Source organism: Tenrec ecaudatus, chromosome 2 (genome assembly GCF_050624435.1).
Source record: "Tenrec ecaudatus isolate mTenEca1 chromosome 2, mTenEca1.hap1, whole genome shotgun sequence".
Classification (NCBI taxonomy): domain Eukaryota; kingdom Metazoa; phylum Chordata; class Mammalia; order Afrosoricida; family Tenrecidae; genus Tenrec; species Tenrec ecaudatus.
In genome coordinates, this window is record NC_134531.1 from 149,019,239 (window position 1) to 149,046,799 (window position 27,561).

Here is a 27,561-nt window from a genome sequence, read left to right on the forward strand (position 1 = left end):
TATAAGAGCTGCAAGAGGTCCCCCCCCCCCAAAGTATTTAATTAAAAAAAAAAGTTACAGTCTTGGAAACGCACACGGGAAATTCTGCTCTGTCCCATAGGGTTGCTAGGACTCAATGGTAGTGAGCCCACCCTGTCACCGGACGTCGTCCAGTTCACCGGACGTCGTCCAGGCCAGTCCCCCTCTCTGCCCGGGATGCATGAGCAGCGTAGGTTGGAAAGGCCCATGCCCCTCTCCTGATAGTCCCTCTGTGTGCTAAAAACCCACCCGTTGCCACGAGGCAGATTTGACTCAGTGGCCCTAGGACAGAGCAGAAGCGCCCATCAGCTTTCTGGGGCTATCAGTATGTATGGCCACAGACTGGCATATCTTTCTCTGTCTGAGCCCCTGGTGGGTTTGCATGGCCCACCTTTCAAGGAGTAGTAAGTGCTTAACCACTGGTCCACCAGGGCTCCTCCTTAACAACCGCACTCAGTGGAATTTGTTTCTTGTCAGGAGAGAGAGAGGCACTCCAGCCTAGAGAATGCAGGCAAGGCCTTTTCTTTAATCATCGCCACTTATTTAGCTGTGGGCCTATGATCGGATTTCATATCCTCTATGCACCTCATTTCCTCATCTATAAAATGAGGATAATAATAGTTCCTGTCTCATTTGGCATGTTTTTTTTTCTCTTTTCCTTCGTAACTTAAATTAGATAAGGGAAATACATTCCTAGCATGACGCATTGATGGTTCAGTGGCAGAATGCGTGCCTTTGATCCTGGAGACTGGGTTTGATGTCTGCCCCGTGCACTTGCTGTGCCGGCACTGCCCGTCTCTCAGAGGCTCCCTGCCATGCTGCTGGAACATGCAGCTGCCAGACAAATCAGAGCAGCCAGGAAGAAAGTCCTGGCAATATACCTTCGAAAACCAGCCAGTGAAAGCCCTCTGGGTCACAAGAGCCCAATCCATAATCCGTCGTGAGGATAGTGTAGGTGATGGCCACGTGCATGGGACCCTCAATGGCTCTCACCATCACAGCCAGCCCTTGGGGTGATAGCTTATACCTCCAAGCCAGATAGCTCTTCCCTGTGTTTTAAGAAGGCCCTTGGAGATCCTCGAGGTCAATGGTCCTTAACCTCTGGGGGTACACCTTTCATTAAGGAACAGGGCCTGGTCCCTGGGACCAGAGATTCTGATTCCCCAGGCCAGAGCTGGGGTGAGGGATGGGGCCTATGTTTTCCTTTCTTTTTCCATCTCCGGGGAGACTGCACAGAGAGGATTAAGAAAGACAGACTTCAACTTGGTCGCCTCATGCTGTGGATGAGGACTTTGAGGTCTTGAGAAGGGCTTTGCCCCAATCACCCAGCCAGGGCACCAGGGCTCTCCCCACCTGGATGGCAGCTACCAGGGCTGCTTCTCAGGAATCTGCCCAGGGCTTGGTGTCTGGAACGGGCAGCGGTGAGCCTCCTGCCTCCAGTCCTCTGATAATATGGACGACTCGCCAAGGCTGGGGCCTTTCACCCTTGGGGTTTAGAGTCAGAGGGTCCCATCTTCAGACAGCTCTTTGTTGGAAGCGTCTGTTTTGGGATATGACCCTCTCAGTCACCACGCAGGACAATCCGGTTCCCTCCATTCCTTCCCGTATTTGGGAGAATCCAGCCCCCTAGGGGTAGGGGCCGGGTTGGTCGTGTTCCTGCTGTGTACCAAGACCTAGAAGGGGGACCAGCACTTAGTAAAAACGACTCATTAAATGACTGAATGAACGAAATCCTGCGAGGGCGGTTGAGTATTTTTAAAACTTTCCTGGCCCCAGCCATCTGATTCTCATTACTCCCGCAGCCCCGGGAAGCATCTCTCCACTTTGGCGTTTTATAAACCTCGTGTGCGCACGTCGACATTTTAACCATAAATCCAGAGTTTCGGGGCTGGAAAATTCGAAGCAAGAGGATTGGGGAGGGGGTGTGTGTTAAAAACTACCCGGCGGTCCACAGGCCCAACCGGGAAGCTCTGGGTCTGGGGAGGGCGGATGCTCCCCGTTCCAGCCCTCCGCCTCGGCGGGAGATGGCCCCAGCCTGGGACAGCCACGGGGCAGGGGGGTGGGGGGAGCGGTGTGAGCCATCCCCGCTGGCTCCGCTCGGCACCCACGGAGACGCTGCGGGGGAGGGGACGCGATCCGGGTCAGGGTCTGGGGGCAGCTGGGATAGAAGCCCCGCATTCCGGTGGCGCCCCCAGAAGTGGCACCTTGGGGAGGTTTTATTATTTCTTTTGGAGCCGCGGGGGAGTGGTGGAGGGAGGGGACCCGTGTGTGTCCCTTTAAGAGCCAGCGTGCTGCCCCCGCCTTGCAGGCGCCCGGAGCCTCACAAAAGAACAGGATGTTGTTGATTTGTCACCAAACCACAGAGAGGAAATGATTGTAAATTTCCTTTAAACATCCCCACCGCGCTCGGGCCGCCCCCGCTTCCGCCTCCGCCGCCCCCGCCCCGCCGGGGCGCAGCGGGACCTCGGCGCTCCCGCGGGGCGCCCGCTGCCTGGCCTCCCCGCCGCCGGCCCGCGCTGTCTCCGGGGCGCCTCCGGAGCATCGCCCCGGGCCTCCCGCGCCACCTCCACTTCTGGTTGCTTCCTCAGGATGGTTTTTTTTTTTCAAGCCCTGCCAGAGATAAAGGTCTTTGCCGCTTGCGGACTGGCGCCGCCCCCTCCTGCTTTTCATGAATGAGACCCGCGCTTGCCCGCTCTTGCTCTCGGGCCGCCGTGCCTAGGCAGCGCGCGCCTCCTCGTTAAGCCTCCAGCCTCCCCGCATAGGAGCAGGCAGCTTTCGTTCGGGAGGTGGGGGTGGGGGGAGGGCTAGGTGGGAAACGGAGGCTCGGAGAGGGCAAGTGAGGAGCCGGACATCACCAGCTCCTGGAATCCGCTGGTGACTCCTGGGATCCTCCCCCCAACCCAAATCTGGATCGCGCCAGAATTTAGGTTTTACCTTTGTGCTTGTACCGCCCGGCCACGGGCCGGCAACCTGAGAAATCCCCGCACGAGAATGGGGCAGTTTCCATGGAGACGTCCAAGCAAGTGACTCCAATCTCACGGTAGCTCAGGTGGGGGCTCCCAGGCCCCTTCAACAGGGGCACCCCGTGGGTGTCGACTTCGCTTGTGTCTTTCTGCATCCGAGGCCTCCTGTCCCTATCCCCACCCTCTTTTGCTTCATAAAACTTCTGGAAGCGTCCCGTGGAGTTAGTTACATGTTGGTCCCCAGGCTGCAGCCTGGTAGAGCCTGGTTTGTGTTCTAGGGAAATGCTCTCGTTGCCCTAAGGTGTTCTTTTGGAGCAAATAATGCTAGGCGCCCTGGCATGAATATTAACCACAGCACGCACCCCTTATACAGATTGAGAAGACTGAGGCTCAAAGAGGTTAAGGAACTGGACCAATTCCCGAGTGTCAATTCAAGGGCCTAGTCTCACTGAGTCGCCGCCAGGGGTGCACAGCCCAGTAAGCAAGGTAAGCATGGGCTCCCTTGTGCTATATTGAACACTCTCATCTGGGGTGGACACTTTAATCCCATCTGAAGCCCATGTGAAATGGTTCACGACAGATTAATAAGTATACGCACACCTGTGCTTACCGTGCTTACTAGGTACTCTGGTCTGGCTGGGATTGTGAAGGTGAAAAAGAGACTTTCTGTGGAAGGTCCTCCATACTTGGAGACTGATGTGGTGGAAAACGTGTAGTTGTTCAATACAGATTAGTAAGTAAACACATGTAAGCCAGGCTTGTCTGATTGGGTACCCTGACACTAGTCACCTAATTTTAGTTACCAGGTAGATCCCTCTGATACTTTTATATCTAAATATTTGGTTGGGGAAACTGGTAGTGAAGGGAACATAGGAACATTTTGTTAGGTACTTTGTCCCCTTAGAGCTCTGGGCCAGACCCCACTCTCTGGGCATAGAGAATTTGAGTGACTTACTTTCTCTCTGGAGTGTACAATTTTGTGACTGTTAGGTGCTCTCAAGTCGGTTCCAAATGCAAATCCAATTTGTGCAACAGCACACCGCTGCCCGGCCCTGCTCAATGGGTTGAGCCCATTGTTGCAGCCTCCGTGTCAGTCTAGCTTCTTTTCTGCTGCCCTTCTCCTTGACCAGGTGTGATAACCTTCTCGGGGTTAGGTCTCTTCTGATAACATGTCTCAAGTAGGGGAGAGGGAGGCTCGAGTGTTCGGTTCGCCCTTTGTGTCGCCTCCACCTCTCCACTGGTTTGTAAGAAAAGGGCCCGATGTAGAGCCTGAGCTCTTTCCACTGCATGTGAATGGGAAAATGGGGTCTTCTAAACAATCTTGTGCTGGATTTCTAGGGCTCAATAGCCCTGTTCAGAAGCTTGATTCCCAGCTCTGGAGGGCCATGGCAAGGGCTGGTGAGACGGATGAGAGAGCGTTGCTGATAGACCACACTGACTCCAGATTATTAGCATGTTGGGTACTCGGCTATTCCATGCAGGAGCCCAGGTGAAGCAGTCGTTAAGTGCTGGACCACAAAGAGAGAAACGGACGGTTCAAGCCCACCAGGTACTGCATGAGAGGATGATGTCAGTCTGCTTCCAGAAAGATCCCAGCTCTGAAGCCCGCATGCTGTCGTTACACTGTGTCTTAAGAGGGTCAATATGAGCCGGAATCTACCACCGTGCTGTGTTTCTGGTTTATATTCTGCGCACTGTGTCAAGTGCTGTCCGTGTGGTTTCCTAGGCTCCTCAGGGGAAGGAGCCGAAGAGATGGAGAGGATAGTACCCAGAGTGGTTGGATAGCGGTGAACAGCAGAGCGAGGGTTTCCATCTCTTCCTGCAGGACTCCTGCAAGAGGAAGTCACCCAGGTGCACCAGCAACGGGGCTGCCCTGGCTGCCTTCAGTCAGGTCCGGAAGCTCAGCGGCTCCTCTGCGGCCGTGGGTTTGAAGGGAGGAACGCAGTGGCCGCTGGCTCCTTTGTGCTGCAGCTGTCTGCAGTCCCTCATCTCAGCACATTTGTTGATGGATTTCCAGCGCGGCTGCAGGAACGCCACCTGTCCGCTTTGCTTTCATAGACTGCCAGTCACTGGAGCACCCGGGTCCCCAGCATTCGAGAGGGAGCGCCATCTGCTTAATCGTTTCCATTTCCCACATGAGGAGCACAAGGTCCCAACATGCTCAGCCTTTTGTCTGTGGGCACTGAGCAAGTCCGCTTGAGACAGACTGAGCCACCAGGAGTCCGCCCGCGCCCCCCCCCCCCAACTCCTTTCTGAGCAGGTTATCTGGTGTCTTCTGGCATCAATTTCCTGAGCAGTGAAAAACTTTGGTCTGTGTGGTTTCTGATGGCCTTTCCGCTATCCTAACATGGATAACCCAAACCTACTGATTTAATTCTAGCTCAGAGCGACCCTAGATCAGGCTTCTAAGGCTTTTTAAATCTTGGCAACAGTCCTCAACCTGTGGGTCGTGGCCCCTTTGGAGGTCGAATGACCCTTTCACAGGGGTCGCCCAATTCATAACAGTAGCAAAATCACAGTTATGAAGTAGCAACAAAAATAATTTGATGGTTGGGGGGGTCCCCACCACATGAGGAACTGTGTATGAAAGGGTCGCTGCCTGAGGAAGGTTGAGAACCACGGCTTTACAGGAACAGACAACCTCATCTTTCGCTTGAGAAACAGCTAGTAGGTTGGAACCATCAACCTCTCAGTAACCCAATGCTTACTAACAGAGCCAATTAGGGCTCATAACAACCACCACCACCAAACTTGCCGCCATCGAGTCACTGTGTTTAATCTTGTTGTCACTCCAAGGAGTCCAGGGGCCACACATGGCAGTTAAGGCACTCCACGGCTAACCCCGCAGGTGGGTAGTTGGAACAAAGGAGGAAGATGATGGGTCTGCTTGTTTCTGTATCCATGACAGCCTGGGAACCCTTTGGGGGAAGGTTTCCTCTGTTCTGAAGTGTTGCTCTGAGTCACATGGGTTTGAAGGAGCCTCCTAGGTGACACAGTGGTTACCGATTGGGCTGCTAGCAGAAAGGGAAGCAGTTTGAAACCACCAGCTGCTCTGTAGGAGAAAGATGAGGCTTTCTACTCTTGTAGCACAGTTGCAGTCTCAGAAGCTCACAGGGCAGTCCTACCCTCTCCGAGAGGGTCGCTATGAGTCAGGACTGGCTCTCTGACTCGGCAGTGAGTTTGGTTGGGTGGTGTACATGGTTAGGCACTTGATTAGCTGAAAGGCTGGCAATTACACCCCACTCAGAAGCACCTGGGGAGACAGACCTGACAGTCTGCACTGGAAAAGCCACAGCCTTGATAGCCCTAGGGAGCAGCCCCACACTGCACACGCGGGGCTCCTCTAAGGGGCCTCAGCTCCCCAGCAGCAAGATGAGTAAGCATCTACTGTGGTCATGGTGATTCCTGACTTGATTTTGGGGAAAGCGCCCCATCAGGCGAAGTTCCTTTTCACTCGTGGGGGAAGGTAATATGCTTGACTTTGATGTAGTGTTTAGGGCAGAAGTAGGGGAGCACCTTTAGATTACTGTACAGGAGGAAAGAGACAAAGGGATAGCCCGCATCCCTGGGGCCCCTCCATTGTTTTAGTTTCCTCGCAATAGGCCCAACACAGCATGTTTTATACAGCGAAAATTGAAATACTTGGATCAGAGAACTGAGATTTACAGGGTAAACAGGTCGGGGATGGTGGCAATGGGAAACGAGTTTTCTATTTTATTTGCAGGCAGATATCCAAATGGCCACTTGCTTGCCTTTTCTTCCTAACACCTACTCTGCTTAATTAGAGATGCTTGCAGCCTATTTCACCCCCCCCCCCCTCCATTCATTCCAACGTCCCACTTAGCCTGTGCTCAACAGAAGGGTTTGAACCTGTGCGCGGAGCTCTTGGCCCAGCCCAGGGAAAATGTGAGTCTGAAACGCAGCACGTTCTGAGAAGAGGAAGACACTTTCGAATAGGACAAGGAGGAGCTGGACCTAGTTTAGGGGTGGGAGGGGGAAGCGCCCAACATTTTCCGGCCTTCCTAAACAAGCTTTCCAACAAGGGGCTTGTGTGTCGTGGGGGGAACAGAGCGGAGGGCGAACTCCCCGAACAGCAGACCACCCCCCCAAACCAGGTCGGAAGAAGGAAATCCTGCCTCCAAAATATTGACTGCGCCTTTGACTTTATTCAAAGTCTCCTAGATGCTGAGGGTGGCTGAAGGATAGGAGGGAGAGAAATGAATAAAACGCTGCCAGATTTTATGGTCTAGAATCCCTGGTGGTGCAGATGGTTGATGGTTGTAATGGTAAGCAAAATGTTGAGGTCGGGGGTGGGGGTAAGTCTTCCCAGAGGCATCTTGGAAGAGAGGCCAGGCCATCCACTTCCCCCCCAAATCCGCCTGTGGAGCACAGTTCTACTCTGACACATGGCGAAGCCCTGTGGAACACAGCTCTTCGTGGCAGGTGCCAGGAGTCACACTCAACTTGATGGCAACCGGTTGCTTAGGAGAGATGGTAGGAACGAGCTGATGAGAATTTTTAGCCAAATTAATTTGTTCGCTAACAGCTTAGGTGGCAACCATTTTTCTAGGCATTGATACAATCGTGGCCAGAAAATAAATCTGCCTGCATGGATTTGCTTTTTGTGACTCTCAAGAGGAGGGCGAGGCTGTGGAGAGTAATGCAGTGGGAAGCGCTGTGGGTGCGATGAGGTGCTGTTAGGGGCCTTAGGTGCATTTTGCCTCGTGGTGACCTATGTGGCGGAGTCGAACTGCCCCCAGGTCTTCTAGGCTGCAATCCTGACAGGCCACCGCTTACCTGTCAGTTTGTCTCCTCTGGTGTCTCGTGTGTGGCTGTGATGCTGGAAGCCGCGTCACGGCGATTGCAAGTACCTGCAGGGTCACCCCAGGTGACCAGGGTCCAGCAGGGCTTCCAGGCTGAGAGCAGACTGAAGAAGGAATCGGCTGTCAGCTTCTGATGAATGAGCCACTGAAACCCTATGGGGAGCATGGAAACCTTGTCAGTTACTGAAAACCTAATGAACAGAAGCAGGATGCAGCCAAAGATAGTGCCAGAAGATGAGCCTGCTGAATGACGGGAAGCCTGGGGGAGCAGAGCCTTCGGGACCTTCCATTGCTGATGGAGCATGACTCAGAAGAAGAAAGAGCTGCAGACATCAATTACTAATCCGAACTTGAAGTGTACAAAGTATGAATCTAAGAAAACTGGGAGTTAAAATGGAAACGGAACTCATAGCTATCATACTCTAGGTGTTAGTGAAATGAGATGGACTGGGGTTGGCCATTGTGAATTTAAACGTTCCTATGATTTCCTGTGCTGGGAATGCCACACGCCAAAGGAATGCTGTTGCCTTCATCATCAAAAGGACATTTCAAGATCCATCTTGAAGTACCATGCTGTGATCGGATCGGATCGGTCCACATACAAGGAAATCCCATCAATATAACTCTGATTCAAATTTATGGACCAACCACTAAAGCTAGTGATGAAGAAAATGAAGGAATTCTTCCAGTGCCTTCAGCCTGAAGTTGATCAAGCATGCAATCAGATGCATTGATCATTATTGGACATTGGAATGCAAAACTTGGAAACCAAGAGGAAAGAGCAGTAATTGGAAAATTTGGTCTCGGTAATAGAAACGAAGCTGAAGATTGCATGATAAAATTTTACAAGACCAACGACTTTGTTGAAAATTCCTTTTTTTTTCTCCAACAGCATAAAAGGCAGCTTTACACATGGATTCCTCTAGATGGAATACACAGAAATCAAAATGGACTGTATCGGTGGGAAGAGGCCACGGAGAAGGTCAATGTCAGCAGCTAAAACGAGGCTCCCCAATGGGCTCAAACGCCAAGCCCTGAGAACAGTTGTGAGGAGGGTGCAAGACCAGCATTTGTGTCTGTCGGTCATTGGGTCGTTATGAGCCAGAGCCGACTCGGTGGCACCCAACAACAATTCTCTCTCTCTAGGTATTCCACAAGTGTCACTGACTGGACTTTTCTAGAGAGCCCAGCCGCAAACTGTGCCTTTGAGTTGGCTCTGACCCCTCGCCACTCTACGCACACCGGAGGGAAACCCTGCCCAGCCTTCACCATGCTCACGGTCACGGCGCTCCTGGCGTCTGTGGTGTGGGTCATGTGTGCGTTCATCTCGGTGAGGGTTTCCTCTTTTGGGTCGCCCCTCTGCTCGATCAAGCATGGTGTCCTGTTCCAGAAGACTCTGACAGTATGCCTAGAGGATGTGGGACTGTCTCCCTGTCTCCTTTTAAGCACGGCCCTGCCTCTTTTTTTCCAAGCAAGATTTGTCTGTTCTTCTTTAATCAATGGTGTGCTCAATATTCTTTACCAGCGTCAAAATCCAAAGGCATCGGTGCTTTCAGTCTTCCTGATTCGTTGCCCGCCTTTTCCATGCAGATGACGTGAGTGAAGATACCGTGACTTGGGTCAGGTGTCCCTTAATCCTCAAGCTGACATCTTTGCTTTTAAACATTTTAAGGGAGGACTTATATCGCAGATGTGCCTGATACAATGTGTCATTTGATTTCTTGGCAGGTGCTTCCAGGGCCATTGATTGTGGAACCAAATAAAATGAAATTCTTGACAACTTCAGTCTCATCCATTTTGCATGAAGCTGCTTAGTGGTCCAGTGGTGAGGGCTTTTGTTGTACGTTAAAAGTGTGATCTATAGTGAAGGCTGTAGTCTTTGATTTTCATCTGTAAGTGCTTCGAATCCTGCTCGTTTTCAGTGTGCAAGATTGCGTCATCTGCATATTGAGTCTTTCTCCAATCCGGGTGCTGCCTCCTTCACGACACAGGCCAGCTTCTCAGATTATTTGCTTATCGGACAGATTGAGCAAGCATGGAGAAAGGACACAACTGTGATGCCTGCTTCCTGTCTCATGCTGTTCAAATGATGAATCCTCGGTCTGTGTACAGGTCCTGCATGCGCACAGGTAAGTGCTGTGGAATCTCCGTTCTCCTCTGTGTTACCCATAATTCGTTACCATCCACATAGGCAATTACCTTTGTATGGTTCTCAAAACACAAGTAAAGACCTTTCTGCTATTTTCAGTTAAAGTCTCTGATAACAGCAATGATACCATTCATTCAACGCATAGCCTCTTCAACCTAGCTTGTGGCAGTTCCTTGTCAATGTACTGGTATAATCATATGAGGATTAAATGAGAAGGGAGGGGGGGACACACCTGCGTGCGCACGCGCACACACGAAGAGACTGTCTACTCACATAAAGACTTATAAACTTAGAAACCCCAAGGAACAGGTCTCGGTCCGGTAGTTGCTGTGACTCAGACTCAACTGGATAACTGTGGGTAACGTCCAACATGGGGCTTCAAAAAATCTCTACTATTAGCTGTTATTAGTATTCAATGCTTATTCTCAGACTGATGGGGATACTGAAGAGTGACTACAGTTGGGGGAAAAGGGCTCTTAACCTTTTTTTCAGTAAGGCTTGTACACCAAGAAGCAAGCAAGAGTGCAGGCAAACTCCTGTAGCCACAGTTCCAACGGGAGAGGATTCAGATCAGCGGTTCTCAATCTGTGGGTCATGACCCCTCCACAGGGGTTACCTTAGACCATCAGAAAACACATAAACATTTCACAATATATAATGACATTGTTTTGTGATTAATCACTATGTTTAATTATGCTCAATGTGTAACAATGAAAATACATCCTGCATATCAGATATTTACATTAGCGTTCATAACAGTAGCAAAATTAGTGATGAAGTAGCAATGAAAATAATTTTATGGCTGGGGGTCACCACAACATGAGGAGCTGTATGAAAGGGTCGCGGCATTAGGAAGGTTGAGAACCACTGATTTAAATAGTGGCTTGGGATGGTGGGCCTAGGTCAGCAGTGCAGGATGGTTGATATTGTACATCCTGCTTTTAGCCTTATTCTTAATATGCTTTGTGTTCACCTAGACAGCACACCGCATGCCTGGCAGGGAAGCTGGGGGCTGCCCACTGGACAAGAGGAGAACAGGCACAGGATGCAGAGTGCCCCGCCAAGGTCACCTCCAGTCTCCAGAGGAGCTCTCCTGCCTGCCTGGGGTGAGTCATCCTGAAGTGTTGCAGGGTGGGGTGGGGGGGGGGCACAAAGGAAGGAAACCTTGGGTTTGTTGAAGGCAGCTCGGGAAGTTTCCTGTATATAAGAAATCTCAGAAACAGTAGCTCCCCCAAAGGGGGTTGGGGGGGCTCTCAGTCACTGGGGGTCAGCCTGGAGAGGGGCCCCAAAACCTTAGAAGACATAGGGCCTGGTTGGGTGAGGTGGAAGGTATTAGAAAGCCTTTTGCTTTTCTAGAGGATAAGGAGAAGCAGGAAAGATGGGAGAGAAAGGTAAAGAAAAGAGAGCAGTGCTTGGGAACTCAGGCCCTGGGATCAGACAGACCTGGGCTTGATTCCTTGATTCGTTCGACTGCTTACCAGCTGGGCAAGCCACCTAACCGGCTCTGGGCCCCCGTCTCGTCGTCTGTAAACTGGGATCCCAGAGTTGCTCGGAGGGGTGACAGTAGGGACTTGGCACGGTGCCTGCCACATGCCGTTAGTTGTCACCAGGCAGTTCTGACTCATGGCAGCCACAGGCACAACAGGACGACAAGCTGCCTGGCCCTGGCCATGTTTAGGCTCCTTGATGTCCTTGAGTCCCTGCAGTGAGCGCCTCCATTCCAGGGTGCATTGTGTAGTGTTCTAGTTGTGAACCACAGGGTTTTGATTGCCTAATTTTTGGAGACAGAGTGGCAGGCCCTTCTTCTTAACCTGTGTTTTTGTTTTTATTCAAAATGACTTTCTTGGGAGCTCTTACAGATAGCATGCTACGCCACAGTTCAGTCACATCAACAGCATTGCACCATTGCTACTGCAATGAGGTTCAAACACGCTCTTCCTTCTTGAACTCCTTGGCATCAGCTCCCCCTTTACCTCCTCCTGCACACCCCCCAATCATATACTGAAAAATGTAGCAAAACATATCATAAAAACTTAAGAGGGCTACCCACAATGACAAAATACACCAGTGATAAACCCCAATATGGAAAAAAAACCCACAGAAAATATTGAAAACCAGATCAGGCCCTAAGTACATCAGAGCAGGGATCAAGTGACAAGCTTTTAACCGTTCAAGTCAGGTTTATCATTTTGATTGCCTCTAGTCACCTCTCCAATACTCTCTATTTGGCAACCAGTTTCTTCTCAGAGGGAAACTCAGTTTCCCTCCATCCCTCAATTCTGGAAGAGGAAATCACCGTAGGTTTATTTCCTGTGTAGTTCTCACAAATGTGTCTTAGGTTTCTACTGTCACTCAGAGCCTTCTGCATACCGGAATCTCAGTGTCAGCTCTGATGTGATTTCCTCCTTCAGATTTGGATTATATAATTTACAATCCTTAGATCATGGATGTTGGTATGCTTCTTCCATGTGCACTTAACTGGTTGCTTGTTTGGAAACAGGCCTTTAAGACCCCAGACGATACTCTGTCTGATAGCTGACGCCATCTGATTTCTTCACCACACTTGCTCTAGCACCCATGTCTTCAGTGTTTCCTTCATGAAGACATTTATTGAGTAAGGCCATGTTGTAGGAACTAATTTTTCATAAGTTGTAGGTAGGATTTAGTGTAAGCCCAAAATCCATTCGTGGAGCTGTGCTTTTTTTTATCTGCCTTTGGCTTCCCTTAGAGACCTCCTTGTTAATTTATGGCAGAGAATCTTATCGATCATCTCCCTGGAGCATAAGGAACTCCACGAATAGTGTCATTGGTTTGCCCCTGCTGCTGATTTTTAAAACGATGTGGAGAGAGGGATTGGACCAGTGTAGGCTGACTATGTATTGCACCTGAATTGTTCACTTGTACCCAATATATCCTTACATTCTAGAGGCTATTTACACAAACATTGGGAGTTGGTTGTCAGGTGAAATTACAATAATTTTCATTGTCAGTGTCAATCACAGGTCTGTTGGAATGCGTATCTTGATACAGCAAGTAGGGCATTGATGGACTAAGTCAGTGCTGGTTTAGTACCCTTGGTGTAGCTGTCTGGCTTCTTCAAACAACATGAATTTTCAGTCTTAAGTCCTCAGTTTACGCATGTGTTTGAGGTAGAGTCTAGTTCACTTAGTGGACCCACATTAGATCCCTCTGATAAGGGCTTTGAAGCATGTTCTGTACCTGGAAAATCCAGGATTCAGTGCCCCAATGTTATGGCACTTGGCCTGGGTCCCCAGGGTGTGTATAGAAACTCGGGCCAGTATGGCTTATTAGGTGCATATTACTAGGCATACTCCCTCCTTAGGGTCTTTAAAAGTATTGTTAGCAAAAAAAAAAAAGAAAAAAAAGTATTGTTAGTAATTTCCCCTAACGCCCCCGCCCTTCAGAAGTTGGTCCTTCCCTCTAACCTGTCTTGCAATACCAGTGTCATGGCTTTCCAGCGTCACAGCCATACACAAGCCACTGAGTGACAGACACAGCACATTGGCCTGTCATATAAGAAGCCCTGAGTGACCTGGATGAAAAAAAAAAAAAGAAGTTGGATGTTCTTGGCGAGGAAGAGGAGGCTGCAATTTGTAAATGGATGGGGGTGGGAGGGCCTTCTTGCTACTCTTCTTCGGCCTTCCAGAATCTGGGCCGGTTAATGAGGTGTTGATGCAGCTCTTTTGGCCCAAGGCCTTTAGAATCAGTCATGCAATAGATGTGTTCTTGGTCCTTTAGGAGTCTGTGCTGTGAGCAGCCAAGCAGGACCAGACAAGCATCCGACGTCTTCCTGTCCTTAGTCAACCTCCCTACCATCATGGTTCAGTGGGCATAGCAGGCTTGGCAGGGTTTCTCCTTGGCTCTCCCTTTCCCCTCACCTTAGCTTTGCCTCTCTGGCCAAGATTCATTATGCCTCTTGCCTCTGATGTCGCCACAGAATCGCAGTCATTGAGCCTGTCTCCGCTGGTGACTGTCTAGGAACACGTCAAGTCCCCACTTCCGTCGTGGTTCTGCTGGAGCCTCGTTCTTGAACCCAAGCAGGGAGAATCCACTCACCAGACATGCATTTCACAGTGAACTCCTGGGCCTTCAGGGTGGCTGATGCCAATTGGACAGCCTGCTGAAGAGTGGCCAAGCCCGTTGAGCACCTCAAAGCATTTCCTCAAGGTGCTGCACTTCGCTCGTGCTCCTGGAACACCAGTACCACAGGTGCGTGACTTGAAAGAGCTTTGTTTTCTCACTGTTCTCAAGGCTACAAGTCCAAATTTGGGTCCTGGGTGCGTCTCTTCCTTCCTGGCTGGCAGTTCCTTGGTTGCATCTGCCCTCTTCAGCATGGACCTGCTAGGTGCCATATCTGTGTTGTTGTTGTCCAGTCCATTCCAGCTCCCCATGGCCCCACACATGCAGAAGAGCACTGCTCCATGCATTTTCAGGACTGGGATTTTTCAGAAGCAGAGTACCACACCTGCCGTCCGAGGCATCTGTGGGTGGATTTGAACCTCTAACCTTTGGGCTAGTAATTGCGACCTTAACCATTTGCACCACTCAGGAACTCCTGCTGGATCTTTGCTGCTCTTTCGGACACTTGGGACCGATTAGATTTAGGACACACCCTGCACTGATATTACAGCCGTTGTTGCTGCGGTGCCGTGACCCTGTGGCCACCAGTACGCAAACACTGCCCGGTCCTGTGTCATCCTCTCCATCCGTCTTAGGTTTGAGCCCGCCCATGCAGCCAGTGTGTCAACCCATCTTGCCAGAGGTCGTCCTCTTTTTCACTGCCCCGCTGCCACTTCACTAAGCCTGTTCTCCTGCAGGGACTGGTGTCTCCTGACAACGTGTCTGAAGTACTGGAGACTAAATGTCAACATTCTTTTGGTAGTCCATGATGCTTTACCAATATTCTTCACTAGAATTCAAATGCATAGATCCGTCTTCGGCCTTCCATATTTAGTGTTCAACCGCCACATGCATATGATACTATCGAAAATATCATGGTTTGGGTCAGGCGCACCTTAGTCCTCAAAGTAGCATCCTTGCTTTTCAACGTCTTAAAGAGGTAGTAAAGTAAGAAAGAAAACCGAATACCCCAGTAGGATTACAGGCAGAGGTAGAGGGGTCAGAACTCCACCGCATATTTTGGGGGTTCACAAATCCAATCCAAAATAATCTTAATTGACTTTTGAATTTATCCCTTCACTGGCCCCCTTACTTTTTCACCCTCTTGGTCCACGTTTTAATGGAAGATTTTATTGAGAAGAAGACAGGTCAGGGCCAAAGACTTGCATAGATTTGGGGTGGAAGATCGCTCTCATAAAAGTGGGGGAAGGGCTGATTAAATCACCCATAATCATCTCTCTACATTGACCCTGACTGTTGTCCTGGAACCAGTTCTCACCCATCTTCCTGCAAATGTGCACACTGTGACCATGTGAGCGCTCTTCCTGTGGGCTTTGGCCATTCAAAGCTTTGATATATTTTCCACTGAATCCTCGCAACAACTCTGCAAGGGAGGCATTCTTAACCTCATGGCTTTGCCGAAGGAACTGAAGCTCCGAGCAGTCACATGGTCATGATGGATAACACAGAGCCATGCACAAGCGCAGTCATAGTACAGAGACAGAAAGTAGGCTCCTGGCTGCCAGGGGTACGGAGCCGAGGGAGTGGAGAGAGAGTACGAACGCCGTGTGTGGTTTAATTTTGAGTTGATGAAATGAGAATGGGGATGTGGATAGTACTTTGCTCATAAAACTCACTGCCATGAGCCCATGCCCATTCATAGAGACCCTGTTGGACAGGGCAGCGTTGCCCTGTGGCTTTTTGAGACTGCAACTCTTTGCAGGAGTAGAAAGCTCTGTGATTCTCTCAGGGAGTTCACGGTAGTTTCGAAGTACTGACCTTACTGTTAGCAGCCCAGGGAGTGACCACCCACTACACCACCAGGATTCTTTCCTTTTGGGAAGGTGCCCTGAATGCCCCGAGACACTCGCATTACCTGACAGGCTGTGAGGAAACAGGGTGTAGAAACAGGTGGACGAGAGATGCTGCTATTTCTAGTTGTGGTTAAAGAACTTGACTTGGGCACATTTTAGAGACACATAATATCATGTGACCTTGTTTCTTCCCAGCCCCCTCCCTGGCCCTTGGGAGTGGGGACGCGCATAGGGGAGGACCCAGAAACGTTAGCTCTACTGGGACTGGTATTTCACTGGGAAGAGCAGTGAGTTTTAAGAAGGAGACCTGGCGCTTAGGTCAGTCGACTCTCCATAAACCTCAGTTCCCCAGTAGTGGTAGCTACCTCCCGGGGGCTGTGAACGTCTCGTGCAGGTAGGGACCCGTCCAGTGGCTTATTGCTGCGTCCTCTTCGCTATGCAGGACACTGCACGCGACCTCTCCTTGCGAGGTGGATTTGATGGACTGCTGGGTGTCGGGTGCATCAGCCCCATGCCCTCCCAGACACGGAGAAACGGAAGCACAGTGGGTTTAAAGACCTTGACTTGATGCCAGGGGTCTCTGGCTTCAAAGTCAGTTTCCAGCAGCCCCAAGGAAGTCCTGTGTCTCTGGCCCTTGCTTCCTTCCTGCTGCCTCTCCCCTGGGAGGTGATTAAGGGGAAGCTTAACTCACTTCCGAGTGTTTGAGATAACCATCTGGACTTAGTCCCGCAGATGGACCTGGGCCCAGGTCCCTGGATATCACCCTGGAATGTGTTCTGCTCTGTGGAATCCACCCTTCCAGAGGCTGCCTCTCCTCCTCCCTCTCTGGGAACGGTGGGAGGCCAGGAGACTGTGCAGGAACAAAGGTGAAGGGTTTGGAGCCATAAAATGGCAAACAGCCTGAAAAACAAGTTTGGAAGATGGATGGCTTGGGGGCTTGTGGAGCTTAGCTCGGGCAGCCCTTGGAATTAATTGACATTCCTGCATGAGAGTTCCAAGAGGCCCTCCGAAGCCAACCCCTCCCCGCACACCTTTACATCTCCCTTCGGGTCTGAGGGGTCCTGGGGAGGCTGGCGGCTGCAGGCGGTCCACGGGGACAAGGTGTGCAGAGCCCCGGCCCAAGCCTCCTCTTTGCTCTGCTTCTCTGCCTCCTGCAGATTCCCAGCCATACTCCGCCACCCCTTTGTTTTATAGAAGCTGCCCAGATGGGGGTAAACTTGTGCCTGGATGCTTCCCCTTTTCTGGGGGTGCTCAGGGAAAGGCGCCGGCTGCTTATTTCCCACCCCCCACCTCCAGTTGACTAAGAAGGCAACTGGGATGTTGCAGCCCGGTGCTCTCCAGCCCTGGGATAATATTTATATACAAATGCTGGCTGTGCTCTGCACGCAGGAAAACACCAGCTGCTCTGGAGCATCTTTTTGCATGTGATGGAAAGCAGAGCATCACGCCGGGGCCTCACGCAGGCCTCCTCCAGCTTTTCCGGAGGCGGTTAGAGAACGGCGAGTCAGTTTTATTTGTATTTTTTCTAAGACATCCCAGGGCCGGCCGTGTCCAGGCAACTGAAGGCCGGTCAAAGAGCCGAAAATGCCTAATTCCATTTAGGAGAGACAAAGGGATTAGGTGTCCCTGGGACTTTCACAAATGCATTGTTGACGGTTTTAATTTAGGTTTGTGTGAGGATGCCAGAGACCCAGACCAAGAGGGTGGTGAGGCCGCCCGGAGTCAGGCACGCACCGACTTTGGCAGCAACTTTCATAAAAAATGCATATGACCTTTGAGCCAGCAATTCCTCGACTGGGAAATGATCCTAGAGCAATACTTGCACATGTATAGGAAGCCTCATGTGCCAGAATGACGGTTCACCAGACAGCGGGAAAAGAGCAGGCTGGAAAATCACAAAGGCCAGCAGCACATGGAGTTGGTGTTGACTTGAGCACAGGTGGTTCGGTTTGGGATCTGTAGATGTTCACCTAGGTCCCGCACGGCATTTCCAAGAGCAACTTGCTATTCCTTATAGGAAATCCTATGGCTACTGTTATTAGAATATCTTTAGAGATGAAGCAACTGAGCTGCAGAGAGGTTACGGTAATTTGGCCGTCACACACCTGCTAAGTGGGGGAGCTGGGTCTCCAGCCCTGAGCCTCCAGGGTCTGTCACTGCTGAGGTCAACCCCTGTGTGGAGTGCCATGGGCAAATGCCCTTGGCTTTGGTTAAGCGAAAAATTCTAATAACAGAGCAATCCAGTGTGATCTTATCTATTTTAAAAGGTGTGTGTGTGTGTGTGTGTATGTGTGTGTAAGAGAGAGAGTGAGTCTGTCGTGCACATATGTTTGTACAGGTAGAAGTCTGGAAGACTACATGCCCATCAGCAGTACCTTCTAGGGAGAGATGGAGTGTGTAGAGAGGACTTTAACAAAATTTTAACTAGCTAGGGTTTTAGATTAAAAAAAATATTTTCTTGAATATAACAAAACATTATTTCAGGGTGTTGGGTTTTTAAAATGTTTCCATGTGTAATTTGGCGACAATCACATTCCTCATGCTGTGCACCATCACAGGGGTTTCCGAAGTTCCCCTCTCCTGCCTTCAGTGCAGCTCTGTGCCCCTCAGCAGTCCCTGCCCTTCTCCTCCCCACCTGCCACCCTGGAAACCAGGCGTGAACTTGACCCCTGTGCATTGCCTCTTCTAGATCTTTCACGTAAGTGCATTCAGGCCTCCTCCGCCTTGGTGGCATTGACTTACTTTGCTCTGCACATTTGCAAAGCTTCTCCATTCGCACGAGCACTTTTATAATTTTATACAAAGGGAGCTTCCCCGTCCTTTTCCATTTCTAAAGAGTCTCTTGGAAAGCAAAGACTTCTGATAATCCTGGGTTCCCCGCGACCCACATTATTAACCCTCAAGTAAAAGATGCGGAGGCAAACCTCAGGAGAAGTCTCGCAGTAAATTAGATGCGAGTAGACCAGGCCAAGGAATGCTCTTCTGATGGGCGGGAAGGCATCCTGAGATAATTACATTTATCCTTCCTTACCCTCTTAAATTTTGCCTCCTCCAGGAAGCCTGGCCCAGATTTCAGAAGAGTAATAGTGATTTTCATGACATATAACCCCTCCGCATTCCAACCCCCCTTCCCACCCCCCACATTTAATGTGTTCACTAAACCGCATCATTGCCCTGCATGTAAATACTTCAGGTCTTTACTTTGGGCTTTTGTTTAACCCGGGTTACACTGTCCCTTCAGGGTCATCCTGGAAAAAATGGATTCGTGATGCCTTAGATCTGTGCGTGCCAATGTGCAAAGCTAACTCCCATTCATGTCAACTATGGTGTCCCTCCTTGATACAGCACTTTGCTCTTCTCTCAGAATTACCAAGCAGAGGCTTAAGAGAGAGGGTCTGATGAGGAAAACAAAGAGGCAAGGGAACGGCGCACATTTTAATCTCTATTTTTGATGCCCAGCGTTGAATCACTGATCTGTGAAAGGTAACCCATCAAAGAGAAAAATCTAGAAAAATACCAACAGCAGCTTCTACTTCCTGGGTCGGGTCCAAAAACTTCCTTTTCTTACTCTTATTCCCAGGGCAAGTTTAGGAGGCAACATTTATGTCCGCTGTAAGGAAGCTCAGCTCAAAGTTGTGAACACAGACAGCGAGAGATGCATTTCTCACCCAGCTCTGTCTGTCTGCAGCATCCCCGAGCGCAGCCTCCCGACAGAAGAGACATTACAGAAGAGGGAGCGGGCAGCCCTCAAATCCTACTGAAAATATTGTCAGCCATGTAGTTTTCCTTCCTTTGTCTTATCCAAACAGAGCTAAATTTAAAACAAAGCAAGACAGAAATTCGTAATCAAAGGCTATATAAAATGTTTATGTACTGCATCCTGCCTTCCCCCATCTTAATCACTACAACCATCCTTCCTATTGCTTTCCCACAAAATTCGCCTACCATCCCAGTAGTAAAAGGCGTCCTGGGGGCGTCGTGGTTATGAGTTGGGCTGCAATCTGCAAGGTCAGCAGAAAGATGGACTTTCTACTCCTGTTAACAGTCAGTCTTGGAAACGCACAGGGGCAGTTCTCCGCCTTACGGGGTCCCCAAGAGTTGGCCTCAACGCTATAGCAGTGAGTTTGCCTTGGTTCTTTGGATACCGGTCCTGGTAGTTTCTTGGGAGAAAAATTGAATTGGTAGGCCCAAGAGTCTGAACGCCAAGTGAAAGAAGACAGACAGAAAGGGCTACCAATAGTAAGATGTCATGAACCTGAACACAGTCAGAAAGCAGTGTGTTGGCCGCCGTGGTCGGGAGCACAGAGGAATGGGGAGAAACTGCTCAGTGGGTGGGCCTGTGGGCCCTATAGCACAGGTGGGACTGCCCCATAGTTTTCAAGGCCGACAGTCTTTCTGAATCAGACTGCCACCTCTTTTTCCTCACAGGGTAACTAGTGGGCTCTTTGCCATCACGCCCCTGGGTGGCTCAGAAACGCTGATGTTTTGGTTTGGTTAGCAGTCAAGTGCCTAAACCCGGAGCCACCAGGCTCCTTGTTTAAGGGGTGTGGAGTTTTATTTTCGAGTGGTGGAAATGTTTTAGAACTAGTTTAGAATTGGTGGTTGCACCACATTGGGAATGTCCTAAGTGGCCCTGAATTACTCACTGTAAAATGGTCAGTTTTTCCCAAAGTGAGTGTATGTGTGTGTGTGTGCCTATGTATCTTTTTGCTTAAAAAACGAAAAAGGTAACTTATTATAGGCCATGAAAAGTTTCCTCATTCTTTCATCCAATTGCATAGTAATTCAGTGTATGGATATACCCTAATTTGTTAACCAGCTCTTTACTACATACAGTTTTTTTTTTAAAGTTTAACTTCTTGAGGTGAAAAACCACATAAAACTGGCCCTTTTTTGGTTGTTGAGAAGAATAGCCCATTAGTGCTCACACACACAACCCTCCACTCCTTCTGGAAAGGCCAGCCCAGGCCAAAGCCACACCCTCACCAATACAGACCGTGAGAATCAGTCCCATCTTTCTTAGCGCTGTCTTCAACACCAAGCTTCTACTGTGTTATTATTTTCCTGCAGAAAACACTAAAAGTGGAAAACCAATCTAGCTCATCATCAAACAGAACCTCGGGTCAGGTGGGGTGCACTAGAAGGCTGTTTCCTGCGTGGCTTGTGTCCTCAGTCACTGTGCACAGGGCGCTGAGAAGCTGGAGGAATCTGCAGGCGCAGACTCGAGGCCGGGCTTGATTTCTGACGCTGGGGGACAGGACTGTACATCACGGGGTAAAGCCCTGTGCTCCTCCATGCTACCTGGACACACACACACACACACACACACACACTCAAGAAAGATACGTAGAACACTGACATTGGCTCTGAGCAGGAGAACTGAGTCCTTGGGGACAGGTGTGGGACAGTACGCTTTTACACTTTTTGATGGTTGGGTTTTGATTTTCAGACTGTTTTGAATGTGTCAAAATGTCTTTCACGAGAAGTATTTTGCAGCACATCCATTGTAACCTTTCTCTTTGGCGCTAATCTGCCCTACAGAAATGCTGCAGGAGCAGTGCAAAGACGCTCCCGCATGCCCTTTGAGTGGGTTTAAAAGAGGAACTAATGCAAAGAACCGTTCTCCAAATGCCGCTCCTCTCAGCCGCAGGCCTGTGAATCAGGCTTGGAGCCGGAAGGCTAGCATGTCGCAGCAACCTGGGGAGATGCGGGCCCTGTTCCTTCATTTGCATTTTAATGATGGATGTATATTTTTGTTGTTGCCCTCTCTATGTGTGTATATGTATATATATCTAATTTTAATGGAAACTCTTAGGCAAGATCTCTTCAATCAGAACCTCGGGTGAGCGTGAGTATCTGCATTTTGAATGGTCCGTGGGGGCTTCTGAAGCACCTCCCGAAGCAGAGAGCCGCTATCAAAAGGGTTCTTCCTTTGGATTTGGTCTCTTCTGGCAGGATCAGGGCTTCTTTGGTGGAAAGCCCTCTGCTAGGGAAGAATGCAGGACATCTGAGCGTCGTGGCCCTCCCAACTTTCCACACTGAGCTGCTACTGCTCGGGGCAGCCACTTGGGGGGTCCCACGGTTACTCCCTCACACTAGAAAAGACTGCCCAGATGGAAGCCAGGTCTGGAACAGAGATGTGGACCTGGTGCACCCTTTCGCTCCTCCTCCTCCTCTGACCTGATGTTCCAGTCAGTGGGGCTGGAAACCTCCCTGTCTCCTGAAGCCCTTTGAGGAAGCAGCCTTGCGATTGTCCCTCCCTTTTCTGATTGCTCATGCCTGACTGGATTGTGGGTGTCCCTTGGACGTGTCTTTCATGGCCTGTGACACATGTTTTTTTTGTTCTGGTTTTCACACATGTGTTTTAAGATTTTACTGCTCATCTGAAGAACCCTGGTAGCATAATGGTTACACATTGACCACCTGGCTGCAAGGTTAGCAGTTGGAAACCACTGACTGCTCCCAGGGAGAAAGATGAGGCTTTCTACTCCCATTAAGAGTGCCAGTCCCAGTGACCCACAGGAACAGTTCTCCCTTGTCCTATGGAGTAGCTATGAGTCAGAATCCAATTGATGGCAGTGGGTTTGGTCGGTTGGATTACTGCCCATCTAAGGTGCCCTAAGGAGCCTAAGGCGATGACCACACGGCTAAGAGTTCAAAACCACCAGTTATTCCATAGGAGAAGGATGAGGCATTTCACTTCCATACAGAGTTCCAGTCTGGGAAACCCACAGGGGCAGTTCTCCTGGGACTTGTAGGGTCGCTATGAGTTGGCATTGACTCCATGGCAGTGAGTTTGGTTTTGAGTTACTGATCATCTGGGTGGGGGCAACTGTAGAGGAGACCCTCATCTGCCCCTCCTCCTGTCTTCTCCATGCTCTGCCTCAGCCACCAGCGGTATTTCCCTTTCAATATGCAGATCTGGTCATGTCACTTAGTAATTTAAGTTAGGGGGATGTCCCTGAGTTAAATTACTAAGTGACATGATCACTTGTTATTAAGTACTGTCAGGTTGACTTCCACTCATAGCAACGCCCTGTGAAAGAATAGCACTGGCTCATAGCATTTTCTTGGCTGTAATTAAAAAAAATCATTTTATTGGAGCTGTACAACTCTTATCACCATCCATCCATCCATCCATCCATCCATCCATCCATCCATCCATCCATCCATTGTGTCAAGCACATTGTACATATGTTGCCATCATCATTCTCAAAACATTTTCTTTTTACTTGAGCCCTTGGTATCAGCTCCTCATTTTCCCCCTCCCTCCCTCATGAACCCTTGATAATTTATAAATTATTATGTTTTCACGTCTTACACTGTCCGATGTCTCCCTTCACCTACTTTTCTGTTGTCTGTCCCCCAGGGAGGGGGTTTTATGTAGATCATTGTGATTGGTTCTCCCTTTCTTCCCCACCTTCTCCTTAACCTCCTGGTATTGCTATTCTCATTATTGGTCCTGAGGGGTTTATCAGTTCTGGATTCCCTGTGTTTCCAGCTCTTATCTGTACCAGTGTACATTCTCTGTTCTAGCCGGATTTGTAAGGTAGAATTGGGATCATGATAGTGGGAAATGTGGGGAGGAAGCATTAAAGAACTAGAGGAAACTTGTATGTTTCATCATTGCTACACTGCACCCTGACTGGCTCATCTCCTGCCCGAGACCCTTCTGTAAGGGGATGTCCAGTTGCCTACAGATGGGCTTTGGGTCTTCACTCCGCACTCCCCCTCATTCACAGTGCTATGATTTTTTTGTTCTTTGATGCCTGATACCCGATCCTATTGATACCTTTTAATCACACAGGCTGGTGTGCTTCTTCCATGTGGGCTTTGTTGCTTCTTAACTAGATGACCACTTGTTTATCTTCAAGCCTTTAAGACCCCAGACACTCTTTCTTTTGATAGCCAGGCACCATTAGCTTTCTTCACCACATATGCTTGTGCACCAGCTTTGTCTTCAGTGATTATGTCGGGAAGGTGAGCATCATGTAATGCCAGTTTAATAGAACAAAATGTTCTTGCATTGAGGGAGTACTTGAGTAGAGGCCCAATGTCTCTCTGCTACCTTAACACTAAGCCTATAAATATATGCACAAAGAGCTATTTCCCCATCGTTATATATAAAGATATTTACATATATATGCCTGTATTTAGACCTCTATAAATGCCTTTTACTCCTAGTTCTTTCCTATATTTCCTTTTACTTACCTGTTGTCCCACTATCATGCTCAGCCTTCATTTGGGTTTCAGTAATTCCTCTCGGTTACACTGCCCTTCATCAAGCCCTACCAGGCCTCCTTGCCATCAATTTTGGAACACTTGTTATTCCCTTGGCCCCGGGGTTGTTAATACCCACTCCCCCCCCCCTCCGTCTCTCCCGTGCCGACCCCCAACCGTTGGTCTCCTTGTGTTCTCCTCCAGCCTGTTGACCCGCTAGGCTGTGATTTTTATGGAGGCAGACCACCATGTCTTTCTCCCTCAGAGCCACCGGGTGGGCTTGACCTGCCAACCCAGCCTCATGGTTAGCAGCCCAATACCGAACTATCTGCCCCACCAAGGCCAAACCTCATTCACTGCCATTGAGTTGGTTCTGACTCATAGCGACCCCATAGGACAGCGTAGAACTGCACCTGTAGGTTTTTAAAGTAGTGCAGATACTCCTCTTTCTCCCGTAGAGCCTTTGGTGGTTTTGAACTGCTGACCTTGTGGTTAGCAGTCCAACGAGTTAACCATAATACCACCAGGGCTCCTTAACAAGCAAACAAGCGAAAACTGGACCTTTGGTTTTCTCATTGGTGTGATGAGGATAAGAATTTTGATGTGCTTGTAGGTTTCCTATGAGGCTTAAGTAAGTGCTGCTTTAGGGTACAAAAGAGACCCCATCTCAAATATAATTTAGGGAGAACATTGACTGAGTTTTGGAGAAGCAAAGGTACACACATCATCTGGATGAAGGAGGCCATGAACATGAGGTCAAAATGGTGCCCGAGAATTCAGTTGAGATGCCAGTCAAATAGGAATGGAACAAAGGCCTTGTCACAAGTTCATGACTGGTGACAGCTCTGTCCATCATAGTTCCAGGTGTAGCTACAGAAGCAGGAGCAGGGCCATGATTGAAACATGTATGTCATGTTAGATAAAAGGGCTTACCACATTGGTCCCAGGCTTTCCAAACAAGGTAGTCGGGGTGAGAGGCTAGTAGCCTGACCCTTACAGTGTGATCTCCAGTCCTATCCCCAGTGACTTCCATCAAGGGCACACCCAGACAAGCCCCTATGACACAGACAGCCTCTGCCCCGGCTGAGGGGTGGAGAGGGGTGGAGGTCGTCTACTTTCCAAGGCACTTTGCCTTAGGCAGTGGTTCTCAACCTGTGGGTGGAGACCCCTTTGGGGGTGAATGACCCTTTCACAGGGGTTGCCTGATTCATAACAGTAGCAAAATTACAGTTATGAAGTAGCAACGAAAATAATTTTATGGTTGGGGGTCACCATGACATGAGGAACTGTATGAAAAGGTCATAGCATTAGGACAGTTGAGAACTACTGTCTTAGAGCAAGATTATAGTTAATGATCCAAAATAATTCAATGGAAGCTTAATCTATGTGCGATTGATGAATTTATTGCTGAATTTTGGGCTGTCACTGCGATCCATACCCTTGTGTTAACTGGGGTACTCAGAATTTAAGCTCTCATACCATACATCAAGCAGTTACCACGATCATAATGAGTGTGAGCTCTTTTTAACCCTGTTCATTGCCTTCTCCTCTTGCGCAGTAAGTAGTGAGCAGTTCTTCGTCTCCTACACAGTTGTGGCCATGCTGTCTGATCATTTTATTTCTGTATCATTTTATTTAACATGGTTGGCCAGGAATTTTCCATGTTATTTTCAACTCCTCGCAAACTCTTGTTTTAATGATTTCTTCGCCTACAATGGAACGGCCGTACCATGATCCAGTTAGGAATTCCCTTTGTCTTGGCCCTCACAATTATCCTAGCTTTCCATTGGAATAGGTGACTCTGCATATGAACTTGTATGTGTGTGTTCTGCCAATATGGAACTAATTCCTTGGGGGGACATTCTAAAGTCAATGGGCTTGGACATTTATTAAGGTGTGTGATATATTCTTCCAACTTGATCTGCCCCCATTCATACTCCAAGGGAAGGGATGAGATTTAATTTGCGGGTGTTGGGTTTTATTTGGCTTTGCAGTCGGTGGAGGGCATTCACAGGGTTGGAGAAACAGTGGGATCTGGGGCTTTGGGGGTTTCATCTGGCAGACACTGAGAGGGTGGATGGGAGTAGGGTCAATGTTAAATGATTACGAGGGTGTAAGAAAAGTCCCAAAGCTCCATACCAGCACATCCTGCTCAAACTACCTAAGAACCTGCCCTCCTCCTCATAGCCACTAGTGCTCCCAGCTGTCAAACAAATAAACAAACAAACTTACCGCCATTGTGTCCATTCCCACCCAGTAACCCTATAGAGCAGGGTAGAACTGCCTGTGTTCCCAAGACCGTATATCTCTATGGGAGTAGAAAACCTCCTCCTCCTGTGGGTTCCAACTGCGGACCTGGCGGGCACCATGCAGCCTGTTTCCAGTCCCCGCCAGTGCTCCTTGGGCGTCCAGCTACAGGACAGGGAAACTTGGTGGTGAACATGGCCCTTCCCGAGTGGCCCTGCATATGTGAACTGACTGTTTTTCAATGTAGCACAAGTGATTTACTGTTGCTTTGGGGACTACAATGACATGGGATCCCAGTGTGACACACTGAATATGGTTATGAGCCCTGGGCCAGCCTGCCTAAATTTGGACCCTTTGGACACAGAGGTTATTTCCTGAGCATCTGCCCAGCCTGTGCGGTTCACAGGAGAATAAGGAGGCTTTCTACTCCCACATATAAAACGTTTAGTAAGAAATAACCTAGTAGGAGGTCAGTAAACACGAGGCAGCCCCTCGATAAGATGGATCGCACAGTGGCTGCCGCAATGGCTCACACATGAGAACCAGTGTGAGGCTGGCTCAGGACCAGGCAGAGTTTCACTCTGTCCTGCAGAGGGTCGCTGTGAGTTGGGACCAGCCCTAACAACAACAAAATCCAAAACCATGGGGGAGGGGCCCATGTCCTAAAATGGATGTGGTAATGATTGCACAATTCTCCTTGATATGATTGAATGATTGAACTATTGAATTGTGTACCCAAAAAACTGACTTAAAAGAAAAGGAGGAAAAATCGAGTGAGAAGATCAATACTGAGGAGTCATGCCAGGAAGCCAATGCGTAACAGTGCTGAGCCATCTTCCCCAGATAGGTGTCCATGGACATGGATGGAGGAGGCTGGGAAGACTGCCCTTGAGGCGATAACCAACCATCCTGGGATGTTGGGTGTGCACTGCTTACGTTGGGACAGTCTGGGCAAACTGGCATGCTTGCTCACCCAAGCACGGTGGTAGGGGGTGGTAAGAGTTGGTAAAGTTGCCCAGGGGCAACTGTACAAGCGTCTGGGGCATCGGAGAAGGATTTGCTTTTCCTTTGGTGCTGTTCTGGCGATCCACTGGGAAGCTCATTTCATCTGGAGCATCAGGCAAATGAGTTGGCTGCCTGAAAGAAGCCCAACCTGTGGTCTCGTTAAGTTGCTCTGATGGTGCAAT

General features: G+C 49.4%; 1 long non-coding RNA gene and 1 pseudogene across 2 annotated transcripts in view; one reads left to right on the forward strand and one right to left on the reverse strand.

The window, feature by feature from the left end:
• Positions 1-27,561, forward strand: part of LOC142439414 (uncharacterized) — a 182,265-nt gene that overhangs the window by 25,723 nt on the left and 128,981 nt on the right. Inside the window, exons 2-5 of one of the 2 annotated variants that reach the window (XR_012782852.1) lie at positions 9,533-9,629; positions 9,727-9,933; positions 10,931-11,059; positions 13,912-14,183. This is a non-coding gene — a long non-coding RNA (uncharacterized LOC142439414). The remainder of the gene's footprint in view (positions 1-9,532; positions 9,630-9,726; positions 9,934-10,930; positions 11,060-13,911; positions 14,184-27,561) is intronic. The other variant, XR_012782853.1, reaches the window with a different exon arrangement.
• Positions 21,051-21,244, reverse strand: LOC142442029 (small nucleolar RNA SNORA73 family; annotated as a pseudogene).